This window comes from Hyperolius riggenbachi, chromosome 7, assembly GCF_040937935.1.
Source record: "Hyperolius riggenbachi isolate aHypRig1 chromosome 7, aHypRig1.pri, whole genome shotgun sequence".
In the NCBI taxonomy this organism is placed as follows: Eukaryota; Metazoa; Chordata; class Amphibia; order Anura; family Hyperoliidae; genus Hyperolius; species Hyperolius riggenbachi.
Genome location: NC_090652.1, coordinates 47,034,521 through 47,055,807, shown reverse-complemented (window position 1 = coordinate 47,055,807; position 21,287 = coordinate 47,034,521). Strand labels below are relative to the sequence as shown.

Sequence of the window (21,287 nt, the reverse complement as noted above, 5' to 3'; positions counted from 1 at the left end):
CGTTTTGGTCGAATAAACAAGAGAATCAAACGTTTCATTGTACTGTGTATGGGCACCATTGGGGACACTTTCAGACACGCTCCTTCCACAACTCTAACCACACCCCCACCACAGCCTAGCCACTCATATCACTAAAAATACTTAGCCAAAATATATAATATAATATATCAAGCCACACTGGTTTTTTCTGTTATCACTAGCTTTTTTCATATTAACATTTTAAATTAATAAATGTATCAATTTAAAGGATGGGAATTAAGTTTAGTCAAACACATTTTTCAGTAGAAAACTACCTATCCTACCTAATAAATCCCGTGTCCCATGTCCCTGCGTGTGTGTGCTTTTTTTTCATAGTGCGCATGTGCAAGGACGCAGAGACACTGAGGGGGAATGAAGCGCGGTTTGCAGAGGAGGACGGGGCCAGGAGGGGCGGACAGGCGTGTGCACGTGTGCGGCTGGCGTGTGTGCACAGGCGGCGAGCGCATGCTCGCTGCCTGACATGCGGCAGTAAAAGACCTAGAACCCGTTTTTAAAAGGGCTTAGGTCGCCTAGTATTTACATAAATCTGTACATCCATCCTGAAAGAGGAACAAATGAGGTAGAAAGAGGGACAGAGCGACAGGGTTCCCAAAGAGGGACTGTCCTTCCGAAAGGGGACACTTGGTAACTATGCACTACATATTCCTTGGAGGGTTTGTTATGTGCTGCTGTAACTCCACACAGTCCACAGAAAGTGCAGCCTGTGTATTATTTACTGCAGGCAGCTTTTAAACAACTGAATTGAGAGGGATATGGAGGCTACCATATTGCTTTCCTTTTAAGTAATACCAGTTGCCTGGCAGCCCTGCTGATCTGTTTGGCTGCAGTAGTGTCTGAATAACACCAGAAACAAGCATGCAGCTAATCTTGTCAGAACTAAAGATGGCCTGAACGGTTCGCTGGCGAACGGTTCCCGGCAAACTTCCAAGGGTTCGTGATCGCTGAGAACCGCGAACTTTACGGGAAGTTCAGTTCGCCCTCATAATGCACCATTAGGGTCAACTTTGACCCTCTACATCACAGTCAGCAGGCACATTGTAGCCAATCAGGCTACGCTCCCTCCTGGAGCCACTCCCCCCTTATAAAAGGCAGGAGCGCCGGCCATTTTACTCACTCGTGTGCCTGCAGTAAATAGAGAAGGGACAGCTGCTGCTGCTGCAGACTCTCGTAGGGAAAGCTTAGTTAGGCTCTTGTAGGCTTCTTAGCTTGCTCCATGCTGCTTCTTATTGCTAAAATAGCACCCCTCAACAGCTCTTTTGAGAGCTAATCTTGTTCTTGTGATCTATTTTTTTTTCTGTGTGTCCCACTGACACTTGTGTTGCATAGACAGCCTTGATAATTCATACTGTGTGTGTGCCACTGCCAGGCGCAGCACATTCATTGACTACCTGTGTGTGTGACAGGTGCACATTGTAATACCCAGTACTGCATATACCTACCTACCTGTTGTTCACAGTGCACCCACCTACCTGCATGAGCTGAGCGCCTGCAGTGTCACTGTGCCTGTCCGCTACCAGTCTGTGTGTGACAGGTGCACATTGTAATACCCATTACTGCATATACCTACCTACCGGTTATTCACAGTGCACCCACCTACCTACGTGAGTTGAGAACACGCAGTGCCACTGTGCCTGTCCGCTACCTGTCTGTGTGTGACAGGTGCACATTGTAATACCCACTACTGCATATACCTACCTACCTGTTGTTCACAGTGCACCCACCTACCTACGTGAGTTGAGCGCACGCAGTGTCACTGTGCCTGTCCGCTACCTGTCTGTGTGTGACAGGTGCACATTGTAATACCCATCACTGCATATACCTACCTGTTGTGTTCAGTGCACCCACCTACCTACCTGAGTGCACGCAGTGTGATATACCACTCCGTGCATACCTGTTAACTGCACCTGTGTGACTGCACATTGTATTAGTCAAGTCAGTGCTTACCTTTCACTTCATCCCCCCCGATATGGACAAAACAGGTAGAGGTAGAGGCAGACCCAGAGGAAGGCAAACCGGCAGGTCTGTGCGAGGTCGTGTTGATGTGATTTTGTGCGGCCCAGTGCTCAGAAGAAGGCACGTCCCATCAACTTCCAAGATTGTCGGGACGTGCTTGACTATTTACACACAGAACACCTCATCTTCCGCAGCCACCAGTGCTACTACAAGCACCACATCCATTGCATTTGACACTTTGCAGGAGTTAATTGGTGGGGAATTAACTGATTTGCAGCCATTATTGTTACAACCAGATGAAGGCGCTAAGCAAGTTACACCACCTCATATGTCTGAGTTAGGCGGCGAGACTATGGATGTAACATGTGAGGAGGAGAATGATGAAGTACCTTCTTTTGGTGCAGTTTTGGAGGTGTCTGAGGCAAGCGAAGCTGGGTAGGATGATTATGATGATACGGATCCCACATGGGTTCCTAAGAGACAAGATGACCAAGGGGATAGTTCAGAGGGGGAGTCAGAGAGGATTAGGAGGAGACGAGTTTCTGAAAGAAGCAGGGGATGCTCGTCATCAGAAAAAGCTGGGGGCAGTGTCCGGCGCCATGTATCGCCACCTATGTACAGCCAGCCAACATTCCCTTCAACGTCAGCTGCTGATGCCACCATAGTGCCATCACTCCAGGGGGGCTCAGCGGTTTGGAAATTTTTTAATGTGTCTGCCTCAGATCGGAGCAATGCCATCTGTTCTCTCTGCCTCCAAAATTTGAGCTGTGGAAAGGCCAACACTCACGTAGGGACAAGTGCCTTACAAAGACACATGAGAAAAGGCACAAACTGCAATGGGAAGAGAACCTGAGCAAAAGCAGCACACAAAAGTAAAGCCATCCTCCTTCTCCTCTTCCTCCTTCAGGTGCAGCATCTTCAGCCGCTTTCTCCCTTGCACCTTCACAGCCACTCTCCTCCACTCCGCCTCTGCCCTTGAACGGTTCGTGCTCCTCTGCCCACAGCAGCCAGGTGTCCGTAAAGGAAATCTTTGAGCGGAAGAAGACAATTTCTGCCAGTAACCCCTTTGCCCGGCGTCTGACAGCTGGCATGGCGGAACTGTTAGCTCGCCAGCTGTTACCATACAAGCTGGTGGCCTTTAGCAAATTTGTGGCCATTGGGACACCACAGTGGAAGATACCAGGCCGCAATTATTTCTCTAAAAAGGCGATACCCAAACTGTACTGTGAAGTGGAGAGGCAAGTGGTGTCATCTCTGGCACACAGGGTTGGGTCAAGGGTCCACCTGACCACGGATGCCTGGTCTGCCAAGCATGGTCAGGGCAGGTACATTACTTACACAGCCCATTGGGTCAACCTGGTGACCGATGGCAAGCAGGGAGTACATGGCTGTGCAGCGGACCAACTTGTGACATCTCCACGGCTTGCAGGCAGGCCTCCTGCCACCTCCTCTCCTCCTGCTACATCCTCTTCGCTGTCGTCCTCCTCTTCCTCCTTTGCTGAGTGGCAGTTCAACTCTACTGGTGCTGCCATCTCCTCTCCAGCTACACAGCCCCATCTCCCCAGGGCCTATGCTGCATGCCAGGAACGACAGTGTCACGCCATCTTAGACATGTCTTGCTTAAAAGCGGAGAGTCACACTGGACCAGCTCTCCTGGCTGCTATTAACAAACAGGTGGATCAGTGTTTGATCCCGCACCAGCTGGAGATCGGCAAAGAGGTGTGTGACAACGGCAGCAATCTCATTTCCACTTTGAATTTGGGAAAGCTGACACATGTACCCTGCATGGCACATGTGCTGAATCTAGTCATTCAAAGATTTGTGTCAAAGTACCCAGGCTTAGAGGATGTCCTGAAGCAGGCCAGGAAGTTCTGTGGGCATTTCAGGCGGTCTTACATGGCCATGGCATGCTTTGCGGGCATTCAGCGGAGAAACAACTTGCCTGTGAGACGCTTGATATGTGATAGTCCAACTTGCTAGAATTTGACCCTGTTCATGTTCTCTCGCCTGCTAGAACAAGAGAAAGCTGTCACCCAGTACATGTACAATTACAGTAGAAGAACACAATCTGGGGAGATGGGGATGTTCTTGCCCAACAACTGGACACTGATGCGAAATGAATGCAGGCTCGTGCGGCCGTTTGAGGAGGTTACCAACCTGGTGAGTCGCAGTGAAGGCACCATCAGCGACTTGATCCCGTACGCTTACTTCCTGGAGCATGCCATGCGTAGAGTGGTGGATCAAGCTGAGGAGAGCAGTCGTGGGAGCAATTTTCATCAGAATCAGATGTTTCCTCAACACATGCGGCAGCACAGAGGGGGGAGCAGGAGGAAGAGTTGTGTGGGGAAAAGGAATCAGACTTGGATGATGAGGAAGGTGTTTCTTTGAAGGAGGAGGAGGCGGCAGAAGAACAACCGCAGCAGGTGTTGCAGGTGGCTTGTGCTGCTCGACATTCCCGTGGTATTGTTCGTGGCTGGGGGGAGGAGGAGGACTTACCTGAAGTCACTAAGGAAGAGCAAGAGGAGATGGATAGTACGTCTGCATCCAACTTTGTGCAGATGGTATCTTTCATCCATGCTGTCCAGCCTGTTGAAGGACCCCTGTATAAAAAAAAACTCAAGGGGAATGAGCTGTACTGGGTGGCCACGCTACTAGACCCTCGGTATAGGCACAAAGTGGCGGACATGTTACCAACTCACCAGAATGCAGAAAGGATGCAGCACATGCAGAACAAGTTGGCAACTATGCTTTACAATGCGTTTAAGGGTGATGTCACAGCACAAGTCAATAAAGGTACCACTTCCAGTAATCCTTCTCCCATGTCCACGCAGGCAAGGACAGGACGATCTCATGGTGATGTCAGACATGCAGACATTCTTTAGTCCAACGCCTCGCCTTAGCGCTTCTGGATCCACCCTCCACCAACGCCTGGACCGGCAGGCAGCCATCTACCTGGCCGTAAGTGTGGATGTAGACACTGTGAGCAGCGATGAACCCTTGGACTACTGGGTGTGCAGGCTTGACCTGCAGCCAGAGCTGTCCCAATTTGCCATCCAACTTCTGTCTTGCCCTGCCTCAAGCGTCCTGTATGAAAGGACCTTCAGCGCAGCTGGAGCCATTGTCACTGAGAAGAGAAGTCACCTAAGTCCCCAAAACCTTTATCAAAATGAATGAGGAATTGATCCAGGAGGGCTACTGCCCACCCTGAAGACTAAGTCAGTCCCCACACACAACATCTCTGCCTGCACGCTGTGTGACTGGCTGCCTGCCCCAAGACTAAGTCACTCCCGACACAGCATCTCTGCCTGCAGGCCACTTCATTGCCTTCTCCGCCACCACCAACAGGGTCCAGGACTCTAGGCGGATTCCTGAATTTTTAAGGCCACTACTAGCAGCAGCCGCTATAATAATTTTTCTGGTGTGTGGAAATGCCTGCCTAATTTTTTCTGGCTGCACTGCGGCTGCAACAACAAAACAAAAGGCATGTACATGTGCCCATTCCCCTTCGTGATCATTACCTTGCTGCGGTGAAGGGGCTTACGCAGGGCAGCCATCAGGGGGGGACAACTAACACTGCAGTGAGGGGCCCAGGGCTTCTGGGGGCCCTGGGCCCCCAAAGCGCTGGAAGGGCTGCATGTGCTGGCTGCGGGCCTGTGGCTCACTAACCAGCACACCGTATTCCAGCACTGAGAGAAAAGTGACATCAGCGCTTGAACGTGAGGAGCAGATGAGTGAACCTGCTACAGTGGACCTTCTATACCGGGGCACCACCTATATCTGGCTACAGGCTACCTATACTGGGCCACCACCTATACCTGGCTACCTATACTGGGGCACCACCTATACTTGGCTACTTATACTGGAGCGTCTATATCTTGCTACCTATACTGGGGGCACCTGTACCTGGCTAAACTATACTGGTGCACCACCCATACCAGGCTACCTATACTGGGGCAACTATACCAGGCTACCTATACTGGGGCACCACCTATAGTTGAATATCTATACTGGGGCACCTGTATCTTGCTGGCCTATACTGAGGCACCAGCTATACCAGGCTACCTATACTGAGGGTATATACACCAGGCTACCTATACTGGAGCACCACCTATAGCTGGCTACTTATACTGGGGGAACCTATACCTGGCTACCTATACTGGGTGCACCTATGCCTGGACACCTATACTGGGGGCACCTATACCTGGCGAGGGCAGGGGGATGAGCCAAGACAGAAGGGGACAAGAGGTAACACAGGGGGATAAAAGAGGCACAGGGGGAACAGAGGCAGACAAAAGAGGCACAGGGAGAAAAGAGATGAGACGGGAACGTGAGGTCACACAGAGGGACACAAAAGAGACACAAACTGAGGTGAGGCAGAGGGGGACAAAAGAGGCACAGGAAGAAAAGAGGGGGTCAAAAGAGAACGTATAAAGAATAAGAACGGATCTACAAGTCCCTATCTCATTTGTTAACTGGGGACTGCCTGTATTTTGCTAGTATTTGGCTCCACCCACAACATGCCATGATCACGCCCACTTTTTGCCGCATCACGATGTGCATGCTGCTTTCTTCAGTGTCAGAGCCATGCACATTTTTCGCTGCTGCCCACTTTGTGCATGGACACGGGGGTGGGGTGGCTAGTGGGCGGGCCCAGCAACCAGTGGGTGGGCCCAGGGAGGGGGGCATATGCCTGATGATGTGTGAGGGGCCCCAAAATTTCTGGTGGCAGCCCTGGGCTTGCGCATCACAATGAAGCAATGACCGCCGGCTATATGAGTGTCTCGGGGGGGGGGGGCACACCAAAGATAATAAGGTCATTGCTTCATTGTGGACAGACCAAATTTGATCAGTTGGACAGTCACTGTTGTTCTATCATTGAGCTACCACAGCCCAGCGACCATATGGGCTTGAAAACCGCCACGGCCTGCACTCTGGCCATGGTGTGCGCCAGTCCAGCACGGCCGTCACTGCGCAAACAGCTGTTTGCGGTGCGTTACACAGTGAGTTTGGTGTGTCAGTGTGAAGCAGTACTCTAATTACACCCCCTGATTGATCTATACACATGCAAGATGTTTTAAAGCACTTTAGGCCTGCAATTTAGCATTCAATGTGATTTCTGCCCTTAAAACGCTGCTTTGCCTCCAATCTGGATTTTTCCCGGAGACTTTTGGCATGTGTCCCACTCCGCCATGCCCCCCTCCAGGTGTTAGACCCCTTGAAACATCTTTTCCATCACTTTTGTGGCCAGCATAAGTGTTTCTAGTTTTCAAAGTTCGCATCCCCGTTAAAGTCTATTGAGGTTCGCGAAAGTTTGCCATCTCTAGTCAGAACTGACAATAATGTCAGCAACACCTGATCTGCTAAATGCTTGTTCAGGGTCTATGGCTAAAAGAGGCAGAGGATCAGCAGGATAGCCAGGCAACTGGTATGCCTTAAAAGGTTAATAAATATGGCAGCCTCCATATCCCTCTCGCTTCAGTTTTCCTTCAAATACTTTCTGCTCCTTCAATGTTCAGGGATATAATTTCCCATGCAAACATTCCAAAATTCTGCATTTCCTCCATAAAATGGAAATCCAAATGATATTTTTGCTAAAGACCCACTTTAAAGGATACCAGAAGTGACATGTGACATGATGAGATAGACGTGTACATACAAGGCCTAGCACACAAATAACTATGCTGTGTTCCTTTTTTTTCTTTCTCTGTCTGAAAGAGTTAAATATCAGGTATGTAAGTAGCTGGCTCAGTCCTGACTCAGACAGGAAGTGACTACAGTGTGACCCTCACTAATAACAAATTCCCATTTTTATCTCTTTCTTGCTCTCAGAAGCCATTTCCTGCTAGGAAAGTGTTTTATATTTAGAATTTCCTATCAGTGAGGGTCACATTCTAGTCACTTACTGTCTGAGTCAGGACTGAGCCAGCCACTTACATACCTGATATTTAACTCTTTCAGACAGAGAAAGAAAGAAAAAGGAACACAGCATAGTTATGTGTGTGCTAGGCACTGTACATACACATATCTATCTCATCATGTCACATGCCACTTCGGGTATCCTTTAAATCCCTCCTTCCCACAAGGATCATTATAGGGCCTGGATACATAGCTGTAAAACTCCCTGGTCAAAACTAAAGGGGTCTCAGTAGCTTTTCATAAATCACTATCTTTCAGTTTTACACCACACGAGTGACCCTGAAGGTAGATTTTTATTTGTCAAAACTGCTGTAGTTGGCAAAATGTATACATTCACTTTAACTTCCCAAACCAGGGCCAAGTCTCTTTCACAAGAACTGCTTTGAATTGATTGAAGAGATTTGATCTGGATCCAAGGTGGTGACCTGAACCTCACTCTTGAGTCTTGACCCAATCCTGGACACTTCTTCAGGTAAGAGGCTTACCTCCTCAGCAGTATTCCCAAGGTTAAACTGTGGCTTTTAGATGTTTGGCAACTATTGAATCCTGGTATCAGAAATTAAACTTATTGTCCACACCGTAGGAAAACACATTCTAGAATTGACTACATTTTTATTTCCCTAAATCTGCCAGTTTGCTCCCCAACAGCTGACATAGGCCTCTATGCAATTGATCCTGGGAGATAATTTTCATATTCTCTTTAAAATAATCTTTGTTTTTTGTTTTTTTACCAACTTTTGGGTCATTTTTCAAATGTAAAATGCTTAAATTTTAGATTTGAAAAATGACCCAAAAGTTGGTAAAAAAAAAAAAAAAACAGTACTATCAAAACTATTTTGAGTATTGTCTTGCTTGCTGGTGATTTAAAAATAATTTTATGGCACAGGCCCATATGCAATTCATTTTTTCTCCCGAATTTCACTTAGGTGATATTTTCACAGCTTGTCATTAAATGCTTTTTTAAGTCACCAGCCTGCAAGGAAATACTCAAAATATATTTGATAGTACTTTTTCATCAACTTTTGGGTACTTTTTTTTTTTTTTTTTTAATTGTAAAATGCTGAAAATTTAGTTTAAAGAGAAGATGAAAATTATCTCCTAGGAGAAAACTCTCACTTGATGATAAATGAATTGCATATGGGCCAATGATTCTATCCTGTCTTTGAATTACTCTCCTATTTTTATTTAATTGTCCATCTTTGACTATGGTACTTACACTTGGAGTTGGTGTTTAAATGATAACCACCTAAAATACATCACTTGTGAAAAGGAAATAAGCTAAACTATGATGGACTTTTTCACTGATCACATAGATCAGTGATTCCCAACCTTTTCCGGCCCGGGAAACACTTTCTGACCATATTTTTCTCCGGGGAACGGCGGGGGGCGCGCGGGTGTTTGCGCGACCTAGTGGACAGTGCCGTGTGTAGCAGGCTATGGGGGGGGGGGGGGGGGGCTGGGGTGCGGCTGCATAGCTAGCATAGTTGCCCCAGTATAGGGAGTTTAGTTGCCCCAGTATGGTTAGTATAGTTACCCCAGTATAGTGCCCCAGTATAGCTAGTATAGTGCCCCAGTATAGCTAGTATAGTCCCAGTATGGATAGGTAGTGCCCCAGTATAGGTAGGTAGTGCCCCAGTATAGCCAGTAAAGTGCCCAGTATAGCTAGTATAGTGCCCAGATAGCTAGTATGGTACCCAGTATAGCTAGTATAGTGCCCAGCATACCTAGCATAGTGCCCAGCATAGCTAGCATAGGTAGGTAGTGCCCAGTATAGCTAGTATAGTTGCCCCCAGTGTAGCTAGTTTAGTTGCCCCCAGTATAGCTAGTTTAGTTGCCCCCAGTAAAGCTAGTTTAGTTGCCCCCAGTAAAGCTAGTTTAGTTGCCCCCAGTACAGCTAGTTTAGTTGCCCCCAGTATAGCTAGTACAGTTCCCCCCCAGTATAGATGCCCAGGAGGGGGGGAAGCAGCGCTAGAAGGAGGGGCAGTGGAGGCAGCGGTGGGGAGGGGGGAAATATCCCCCCCCTCCCTCACCTGGGACCCCTCCTTCTGCCTCTCTCCCCCTCCATTTAGCGGTGGCAAGTGCAGGGCGGCTCGGCGGCGGGGAGACATGCGCAGACTTACCACTTCTGCGTTCCAAGCGCCGGCAGCATCATGTCGTCAGATCTCCGCCTTCAATGCCGCCCACTGCTCTTCCGCTAATCAGGAAGCACAGTGGGCGGCATTGAAGGCGGAGATCTGACGACATGACGCTGCCGGCGCTTGGAACGCAGAAGTGGTAAGTCTGCGCATGTCTCCCCGCCGCCGAGCCGCCCTGCACTTGCCACCGCTAAATGGAGGTGGAGAGAGGCAGAAGGAGGGGTCCCAGGTGAGGGAGGGGGGGATATTTCCCCCCTCCCCACCGCTGCCTCCACTGCCCCTCCTTCTAGCGCTGCTTCCCCCCTCCAGCGTACTGGACGGCACACCTGTCACCATGCCGCGGCACACTAGTGTGCCACGGCACAGCGGTTGGGAATCACTGACATAGATGACCCTACTCTTCCACCAAGCCAATGGAAGCCCTCATATTTCTGCTTTGGGACATATCCATTAAGCATGGATCTCATTTAGAAAAATAACTAACAGTTTAAATCCCAAGTCTTTTAAATAAAACCCCTCAAAAGCTCTCTTAAACTAAATTGACAAATCAGACCCTGCTTGTACTGTATGATGTGAATCTTTAATTGATGAAAAGTACCTTCCTATTAGGGACAAGATCAGGAAGCTATACTATGAGTCTATGGGCCATATGCAATTCACTTTTTGTCTTAAGTTTTCTCCTGGAACTAGGAGATGATTTTTCATCTTCTGTTTTAGGCTAGTTATACACCAGGACGTTGTGTTTAGGGGACGTTATAGGCCCTAACGCAACGCCTGGTGCTCTCTGGTGTGGACGTCGGAGTGAGCCGCGTTGTGCAGCTCACTCTGGCATCCATGATGCCGTGATGCATACTCTTGGACGCATGCGGCATCACGTGGTCCCGCCCGGCCAATCGCCGCACAGAGTGGCCGCTCCATGAAGTAAACACTGCACGTCACTGAGTGCAGTGAATATTAATTAGCCATGTGCCCGGCCGCTCTCCCCTCCTCCCCAACATGACTGAACATGTGCAAACAGTCTAACGCGGCTTAGCCGGGTAGAACGCACAGCATGCAGCACTTTGCTGCGTTACAATGTAACGCAACATGGGCAGTGTGAACAGCCCACTTGTGTTACATTGCTGTGCGTTGGGGGAGCGTTACAGGCTGCACTAACGTGCGCCTGTAACGTCCCTGTGTGCAAGAAGCCTTAAATAACTTTTTAGCACTCAGCAATTAAAGAAATACTATCAAGATTATCTTGAGTATTTATTTGTTTTCTGCTGGCTTAACCACTTGCCGACCGCCCACAGCCCATGGGCGGCGGCAAAGTGGACGCCTAAAGGACCGCAATACGCCTTCAGGCATGCCGGGGGAGCGATCGCGTCATTGATGACGCGCGCTTCCCCCGGCAACTGGCTCCGCCCACCCGCCGTAACATCCCGCCGGCCATACGGAAGCGCCGGCGGGATGTTAACCCCGCGATCGCCGCTACAAAGTGTATAATACACTTTGTAATGTATACAAAGTGTATTATACAGGCTGCCTCCTGCCCTGGTGGTCCCAGTGTCCGAGGGACCACCAGGGCAGGCTGCAGCCACCCTAGTCTGCACCCAAACACACTGATCTGCCCCCCCCCGCCCACTGATCGCCCACAGCACCCCTCAGACCCCCCCCTGCCCACCCCCCAGACCCCTGTTTGCACCCAATCACCCCCCTAATAACCCATCAATCACTCCCTGTCACTATCTGTCAACGCTATTTTTTTTTTACCCCCCCCCCTGCCCCCTGCCCCCTCCTGATCACCCCCCCACCCCTCAGATTCTCCCCAGACCCCCCCCCCTGTGTACTGTATGCATCTATCTTCCCTGATAACCTGTCAATCACCCGTCAATCACCCATCAATCACCCATCAATCACCCATCAATCACCCCCTGTCACTGCCACCCAACAATCAGCCCTTAACCTGCCCCTTGCGGGCAATCTGATCACCCACCCACACCAATAGATCGCCCGCAGATCCGACATCAGATCACCTCCCAAATCCATTGTTTACATCTATTCTCTCCTCTAAACACCCACTAATTACCCATCAATCACCCATCAATCACCCCCTATCACCACCTGTCACTTTTACCTATCAGATCAGACCCTAATCTGCCCCTTGCGGGCACCCAATCACCCGCCAACACGCTCAGATTGCCCTCTGACCCCCCCTTATCAATTCGCCAGTGCATTAATTACATCTGTTCTTCCCTGTAATAACCCACTGATCACCTGTCAATCACCTGCCAATCACCTATCACCCATCAATCACCCCCTGTCACCCCCTGTCACTGCCACCCATCAATCAGCCCCTAACCTGCCCCTTGCGGGCAATCTGATCACCCACCCACACCATTAGATCGCCCGCAAACCCGCCGTCAGATTACCTCCCAAATGTATTGTTTACATCTGTTATCTTCTCTAAACACCCACTAATTACCCATCAATCACCCATCAATCACCCCCTATCACCACCTGTCACTGTTACCTATCAGATCAGACCCTAAGCTGCCCCTTGCGGGCACCCAATCACCCGCCCACACGCTCAGATTGCCCTCAGACCCCCCCCCCCCTTATCAATTCACCAGTGCATTAATTACATCTGTCCTTCCCTGTAATAACCCACTGATCACCTGTCAATCACCTGCCAATCACCTATCACCCATCAATCACCCCCTGTCACTGCCACCCAACAATCAGCCCCTAACCTGCCCCTTGCGGGCAAACTGATCACCCACCCACACCAATAGATCGCCCGCAGATCCAACATCAGATCACCACCCAAGCGCAGTGTTTCCATCTATTCTCTCCTCTAAACACTCACTAATTACCCATCAATCACCCCCTATCACCACCTGTCACTGTTACCCATCAGATCAGACCCTAATCTGCCCCTTGCGGGCACCCAATCACCCGCCTACACGCTCAGATTGCCCTCAGACCCCCCCTTATCAATTCGCCAGGGCATTATTTACATCTGTCCTTCCCTGTAATAACCCACTGATCACCTGTCAATCACCTGTCAATCACCCATCAATCACCCCCTGTCACTGCCACCCAACAATCACCCCTGTCACTGCCACCCATCAATCAGCCCCTAACCTGCCCCTTGCGGGCAAACTGATCACCCACCCACACCAATAGATCGCCCGCAGATCCGACATCAGATCACCACCCAAGCGCAGTGTTTCCAACTATTCTCTCCTCTAAACACCCACTAATTACCCATCAATCACCCCCTATCACCACCTGTCACTGTTACCCATCAGATCAGACCCTAATCTGCCCCTTGCGGGCACCCAATCACCCGCCTACACGCTCAGATTGCCCTCAGACCCCCCCTTATCAATTCGCCAGGGCATTATTTACATCTGTCCTTCCCTGTAATAACCCACTGATCACCTGTCAATCACCTATCAATCACCCCCTGTCACTGCCACCCATCAATCACCCGCTGTCACTGCCACCCATCAATCAGCCCCTAACCTGCCCCTTGCGGGCAATCTGATCACCCACCCACACCAATAGATCGCCCGCAGATCCGACGTCCGATCACCTCCCAAGTGCAGTGTTCACATCTGTTCTCTACCCTAAACACCCACTAATTACCCATCAATCACCCCCTGTCACTGCTACCTATCAGATTAGACCCCTATCTGCCCCTAGGGCACTCAATCACCCGCCCACACCCTCAGAATGCCCTCAGACCCCAGCCCTGATCACCTCGCCAGTGCATTGCTTGCATCTATTCCCCCCTCTAATCACACCTTGAGACACCCATCAATCACCTCCTGTCACCCCCTAGCACACCTACCCATCAGATCAGGCCCTAATTTGCCCCGTGTGGGCTCTTGATCACTCGGCCAAACCCTCAGATCCCCCTCAGACCCCTTTCCGATCACTCCCCAGTGCATTGATTGCATCTATTTTCCCCTCTAACCACCCCCTGAGACACCCATCAATCACCTCCTGTCACCCCCCTAGCACTCCTATCCATCAGATCAGGCCCAATACAACCTGTCATCTAAAAGGCCACCCTGCTTATGACCGGTTCCACAAATTTCGCCCCCTCATAGACCACCTGTCATCAAAATTTGCAGAAGCTTATACCCCTGAACAGTCATTTTGAGACATTTGGTTTCCAGACTACTCACGGTTTTGGGCCCGTAAAATGCCAGGGCGGTATAGGAACCCCACAAGTGACCCCATTTTAGAAAAAAAGACACCCCAAGGTATTCTGTTAGGTGTATGACGAGTTCATAGAAGATTTTATTTTTTGTCAAAAGTTAGCGGAAATTGATTTTTATTGGGTTTTTTTTCACAAAGTGTCATTTTTCACTAACTTGTGACAAAAAATAAAATCTTCTATGAACTCGCCATACACCTAACGGAATACCTTGGGGTGTCTTCTTTCTAAAATGGGGTCACTTGTGGGGTTCCTATACTGCCCTGGCATTTTAGGGGCCCTAAACCGCGAGGAGTAGTCTAGAAAACAAATGCCTCAAAATGACCCGTGAATAGGACGTTGGGCCCCTTAGCGCACCTAGGCTGCAAAAAAGTGTCACACATGTGGTACCGCCGTACTCAGGAAAAGTAGTATAATGTGTTTTGGGGTGTATTTTTACACATACCCATGCTGGGTGGGAGAAATTTCTATGTAAATGGTCAATTGTGTGTAAAACAAATCAAACAATTGTCATTTACAGAGATATTTCTCCCACTTAGCATGGGTATGTGTAAAAATACACCCCAAAACACATTATACTACTTCTCCTGAGTACGGCGGTACCACATGTGTGGCACTTTTTTACACCCTAAGTACGCTAAGGGGCCCAAAGTCCAATGAGTACCTTTAGGATTTCACAGGTCATTTTGCGACATTTGGTTTCAAGACTACTCCTCACGGTTTAGGGCCCCTAAAATGCCAGGGCAGTATAGTAACCTCACAAATGACCCCATTCTAGAAAGAAGACACCCAAAGGTATTCCGTTAGGAGTATGGTGAGTTCATAGAAGATTTTATTTTTTGTCAAAAGTTAGCGGAAAATTGATTTTTATTGTTTTTTTCACAAAGTGTCATTTTCCACTAACTTGTGACAAAAAATAAAATCCTCTATGAACTCACCATACTCCTAACGGAATACCTTGGGGTGTCTTCTTTCTAAAATGGGGTCATTTGTGGGGTTCCTATACTGAACTGGCATTTTAGGGGCCCTAAACCGTGAGGAGTAGTCTGGAAATCAAATTTCGCAAAATGACCTGTGAAATCCTAAAGGTACTCATTGGACTTTGGGCCCTTTAGCGCAGTTAGGGTGCAAAAAAGTGCCACACATGTGGTATTGCCATACTCGGGAGAAGTAGTACAATGTGTTTTGGGGTGTATTTTTACACATACCCATGCTGGGTGGGAGAAATACCTCTGTAAATGACAATCTTTTGATTTTTTTTACACACAATTGTCCATTTACAGAGTTATTTCTCCCACCCAGCATGGGTATGTGTAAAAATACACCCCAAAACACATTGTACTACTTCTCCCGAGTACGGCGATACCACATGTGTGGCACTTTTTTGCACCCTAACTGCGCTAAAGGGCCCAAAGTCCAATGAGTACCTTTAGGATTTCACAGGTCATTTTGCGGAATTTGATTTCCAGACTACTCCTCACGGTTTAGGGCCCCTAAAATGCCAGGGCAGTATAGGAACCCCACAAATGACCCCATTTTAGAAAGAAGACACCTCAAGGTATTCCGTTAGGAGTATGGTGAGTTCATAGAAGATTTTATTTTTTGTCACAAGTTAGTGGAAAATGACACTCACCATACTCCTAACGGAATACCTTGGGGTGTCTTCTTTCTAAAATGGGGTCATTTGTGGGGTTCCTATACTGCCCTGGCATTTTAGGGGCCCTAAACCGTGAGGAGTAGTCTGGAAATCAAATTCCGCAAAATGACTTGTGAAATCCTAAAGGTACTCATTGGACTTTGGGCCCTTTAGCGCAGTTAGGGTGCAAAAAAGTGCCACACATGTGGTATCGCCGTACTCGGGAGAAGTAGTACAATGTGTTTTGGGGTGTATTTTTACACATACCCATGCTGGGTGGGAGAAATAACTCTGTAAATGGACAATTGTGTGTAAAACAAATGAAAAAATTGTCATTTACAGAGATATTTCTCCCACCCAGCATGGGTATGTGTAAAAATACACCCCAAAACACATTATACTACTTCTCTTGAGTACGGCAATACCACATGTGTGGCACTTTTTTGCAGCCTAACTGCGCTAAGGGGCCCAAAGTCCAATGAGCACCTTTAGGCTTTACAGGGGTGCTTACAAATTAGCACCCCCCAAAATGCGAGGACAGTAAACACACCCCACAAATGACCCCATTTTGGAAAGTAGACACTTCAAGGTATTCAGAGAGGGGCATGGTGAGTCCGTGGCAGATTTCATTTTTTTTTGTCGCAAGTTAGAAGAAATGGATTCTTTTTTTTTTCTTTTTTTTTGTCACAAAGTGTCATTTTCCGCTTACTTGTGACAAAAAATAATATCTTCTATGAACTCACTATGCCTCTCAGTGAATACTTTGGGATGTCTTCTTTCCAAAATGGGGTCATTTGGGGGGTATTTATACTATCCTGGAATTCTAGCCCCTCATGAAACATGACAGGGGGTCAGAAAAGTCATAGATGCTTGAAAATGGCAAAATTCACTTTTTGCACCATAGTTTGTAAACGCTATAACTTTTACCCAAACCAATAAATATACACTGAATGGTTTTTTTTTTATCAAAAACATGTTTGTCCACATTTTTCGCGCTGCATGTATACAGAAATTTTACTTTATTTGAAAATTGTCAGCACAGAAAGTTAAAAAAATCATTTTTTTGCCAAAATTCATGTCTTTTTTGATGAATATAATAAAAAGTAAAAATCGCAGGAGCAATCAAATAGCACCAAAAGAAAGCTTTATTAGTGACAAGAAAAGGAGCCAAAATTCATTTAGGTGGTAGGTTGTATGAGCGAGCAATAAACCGTGAAAGCTGCAGTGGTCTGAATGGAAAAAAAGTGGCCGGTCCTTAAGGGGTAGAAAGACTGTGGTCCTCAAGTGGTTAAAAGGCATTTTATTGACAAGTGTAAAAATATCACCTAGGAGCAAACTCAGGCAAAAAAAGTTAATTGCATATGGGCCCATGAGCCAGAAGGTAAATGCAGACTTTTAGCTAGACAAAGCGTGTACGTTAAAGAGAACCAGAGATGAAGCACCCTCATGTATTGTACCTTATAAATCAGTGGGAACATGACAGTAAACACCTAATCTGCTCTTTGTTACATTGTTCTCTGTTTAATTTGCCTGTTATCACCTCTAAGATAAGAATCCCGACTAAGCAGTCGGCTGGCTTTGCTACAGAAAGATTATAGCTTAGACTGTGTTCTTTTGTGTCTTTTCAAGTCCAAGCCTGCCCCCTGCTGGCTTTGCTCAGAAATCATTATAGCTGAGTCATTATAGCAAAGCCAGACTCAATGCACAGTCCGGGATTCTTATCTCAGCTAGATAACAGACACTTTTAGCAGTGAGGATGAAACAGAGGGCAGGGTAGGTGTTTTCTCTAATGTTCCCACTGATTTCTATGGTAAAATACATGAGGGTGCTTCGTCTCTGGTTCACTTTAAAAAGGGGCGCTGGGAAAAAAGGGCGCGGGGTTTTAAACGATAAGCATGGATAACGTTTAAAAATGTATTGTACTGTATTTCGTTTAAAATTAATGTTTTATAAAGTTATAAATCATTAAATAATGTGCATTAAATCGGCAATTGTAAAAACGTTAATCTTTCGTTTAAATAGTGAAACGTATAATAACGTTTAAAAAAAAAATTACTATGTAACCCTCCCTGTACCTACCCCTAACCCCTAGACCCCCCTGTTGATGCCTAAACCTAAGACCCCCCTGTTGGTGCCTAAACCTAAGACCCCCTGTTGGTGCCTAAACCTAAGACCCCCCTGTTGGTGCCTAAACCTAAGACCCCCTGTTGGTGCCTAAACCTAAGACCCCCCTGTTGGTGCCTAAACCTAAGACCCCCCTGTTGGTGCCTAAACCTAAGACCCCCCTGGTGGTGCCTAAACCTAAGACCCCCCTGTGATAATCATTAATAACGTTTCAAAAACATATTGTGCGTTTTTTTCGTTTAAAAATAATGTAAAAAAAAAAATGTGTACTGTTTTTGGTTTAAAAATAATGTTTAAAAAAAATATTGTACTGTTTTTCGTTTAAAAATAATATTAAAAAAATTATAAATCATTAAATAATGTGTAATCATGAGAAGCAGTAATAAAACATTAAGTCTCCGGGCGCCGCTTTTAAAACGTTATTTTTCTCCGGCGCCCTTTTTTCCTATCGGGCGTCCATTAAACGATATTTATTATGGGAGTGAATGGCGTCGCCCGATTTGTCCACTAGCCTCCTGCGCCCTTTTTTACTGTTACCAGACAAAGCACCCCAGGTTTGGGACACAAAATGTACAATGTGCGAGCAAAATGGCTCCCTGCCACTCACTCCCCTTGAATTCGGGAACTCATTGAGGAACTTTTATTTCCCATGGCAAAGCAAGCGAACCGGACCAAACTTTTTTCTCCAAGCGATACAACATCCAAACTTGAATCTCTTGCTTCTGAAGAATTACAAAATACATTACAAAATTACAATTTACAAAATAATTACAAAATTCTGTCGAATTACAAAATAGAATTATAACAATAATATAATAATCACTCTTTTTCTATAACAACTGGGGGCAACTAAACTAGCTATACTGGGGGCAACTAAACTAGCTATACTGGGGGCAACTAAACCAGCTATACTGGGGGCAACTATACCAGCTATGCTGGGGGCAACTATACTGGGGGCAACTAAACTAGCTATACTAGGGGCAACTATACTAGCTATACTGGGGGCAACTATACTAGCTATACTGGCTGGGGGCAACTATACTAGCTATACTGGGGGCAACTATACTAGCTATACTGGGGGCAACTATACTGGGGGCAACTATACTAGCTATACTGGGGGCAACTAAACTAGCTAGCTATACTGGGGGCAACTATACTAGCTATACTGGGGGCAACTATACTAACTTCATTGGGGGCAACTAGTTTCACTGGGGGCAACTGTACTAGCTATACTGGGGGCAACTATACTAGCTATACTGGGGCAACTATACGAGCTAATACTTTAAATTAGTTAGCTCCGCCCTCATCTGGTCACGACCACGCCCATTTTGTGACCACGCCCGTTTTTTTTGGGGGGGTGGTCTTTTAATACCCAGCACCGGGTGCCAAATGCCCTAGGTACGCCACTGGTGGGATAGTTTGTTCGTTTGTACGCTGCAAAAGACAAACAGTGTCAACAGACTGTCTGCAGACACAGCCATGTTTGAGCGATTCAACTGGTGAATCTCTTGTGACTTTTATTTCACAAACCGTCGCTTAGTCTGTTGGTGTCTTGTCGTTTGTACGAAAGTCTTCTACAGACAGCAGAGTTGCTACCATAGTACTACTATTATACATAGTCTGTGACAGACAGCTTCCATCGTTTCTTCACTCTTTCTGTTGTAACGTGTGCACAACTGTCACGAATTCGAATTGTCGATGCCATAAATATGCTGTTGTCTCTTGTCTTTTTGTCATTGCCTCACAACTACAGACAAATATATGTCGTGTGTATGGGCCTTGATTTGGACCGCAAGGGAAAGGGCGAGAGACCATTGGTTGTGTTTGGTGTCCGAAGGGCTGTGCAGATGCACAGAGCGATTTAACTAACACTAGAGATCGTTGTATCATGCGGTGTATGCACAGTATGCCATCAAGCTTCTTTTCTGCCCGCCATTCAGTGTTTTGTACAAAAGAACCTTCACTGCTGGTCCTAATGAAGTACTGATAGAAAACCGATATGAGAACTCACTGGTCAACTAAGATGCCTCTGTAAACCCACACTGCTCCTGTGCTGAGTCTGTGGCTACCACCAAAAACCCTGTCAGCTGTGCCTGCCTTGAATTTTTCAGCTACTTATCGCAATGTAGAGGGGTGGCATTCACCCCCAATGTCAGGCTTGCCATGCTGCCAGCTAGCAATCTACTTTATCTCTGCTACTTCTGGGAGGCTGGTCAACTGCAGATGAAAACTCCCAGCATCACTGATAGGTACCATTGCCTTTGCCTAATTTGTACACTGGGTTTTGTAAGATGAATGGGTGGCACCCATATCATCCAGTTCATGATACAAACTGGCAATGTCGTCTATCTTCCCACCACTTCCTGGAGCACAGATCACAGTGGCAGTGCTAGCACACACCATCTTAGTATGTCCTTCCTACTTTTACGCTAATATTAATATTTATCTGTACACTTCTGGGTAGCATTGATGATGCACTACACCAAGCTCTCATGCCAGTTACCAATGCAGTCAACACTCCATCTCAGGGTCCACAGCCTCCCCCTTCCTGCCTCTCAGTCTTCCAGCTTATTTGGTGGTTCTAACAGGGGCTTTGCTATTAACCTTTAAAGTCGACACATTGACTTTAATTGAACACACAAAAATGTGTGATGTCACCTGATTTTTTGCGAGACTGTCAAAGGCATTTTCCCTAGACTGCAACAAGGAAATTATGAATGCAAATACATTTCTGGTGCAAATCTGTGCTCAAACGTAGCTCTTTAAGTGTCGTTTTTACTTTCTACAGATACCTGAGGTTTCTGGTGACTTTTTTTTCTTTTTCTTTTACCAACTTGTCCTAGAAAAGTGACAGAAGGAAATATTGATGATATTGCCCAAAGTTGTGAAGAGCTGGAAAACATCTTGGTGGACTCCAAGCAGAAGAAATATTTTTCTAACAACATAATAAACTTCAAAGAGAAAACTGCAGAAAACCAAAAAGAACCTACTTAGAAAGATACCTGTTTGTGTTGTACAAGCTGGCACTAATGATGTGGAAAATACTAGACCAAACTCTAAGAATGTTACTGGGGTTAGGGCAAATACTGGGAATGGTGGTGGGCAAAGCACTAAGAATAATCCTGTGGCAAGTACTGGGGATGGTGCTGGGCACACTGCAAAGGTTGGTATTGGGGCTGGGGCAAGTACTGAGGATAGTGTTAGAACTAATGCTGAGCCAAACTCTAAGGTCTGTCCTGGAGGTTGTACTGGGGCTGGGGAAACTATTAGGAAC

At 47.0% G+C, this 21,287-nt stretch overlaps 1 long non-coding RNA gene across 1 annotated transcript in view; it reads left to right on the top strand.

Moving 5' to 3' along the window:
* LOC137525508 (uncharacterized) overlaps nt 1-20,976 on the top strand; it is a 41,596-nt gene extending 20,620 nt beyond the window's left edge. The window contains exons 3-4 of the long non-coding RNA XR_011022927.1: nt 8,264-8,380; nt 20,857-20,976. This is a non-coding gene — a long non-coding RNA (uncharacterized lncRNA). The remainder of the gene's footprint in view (nt 1-8,263; nt 8,381-20,856) is intronic.
* The last annotated feature ends 311 nt before the right edge of the window (nt 20,977-21,287 follow it).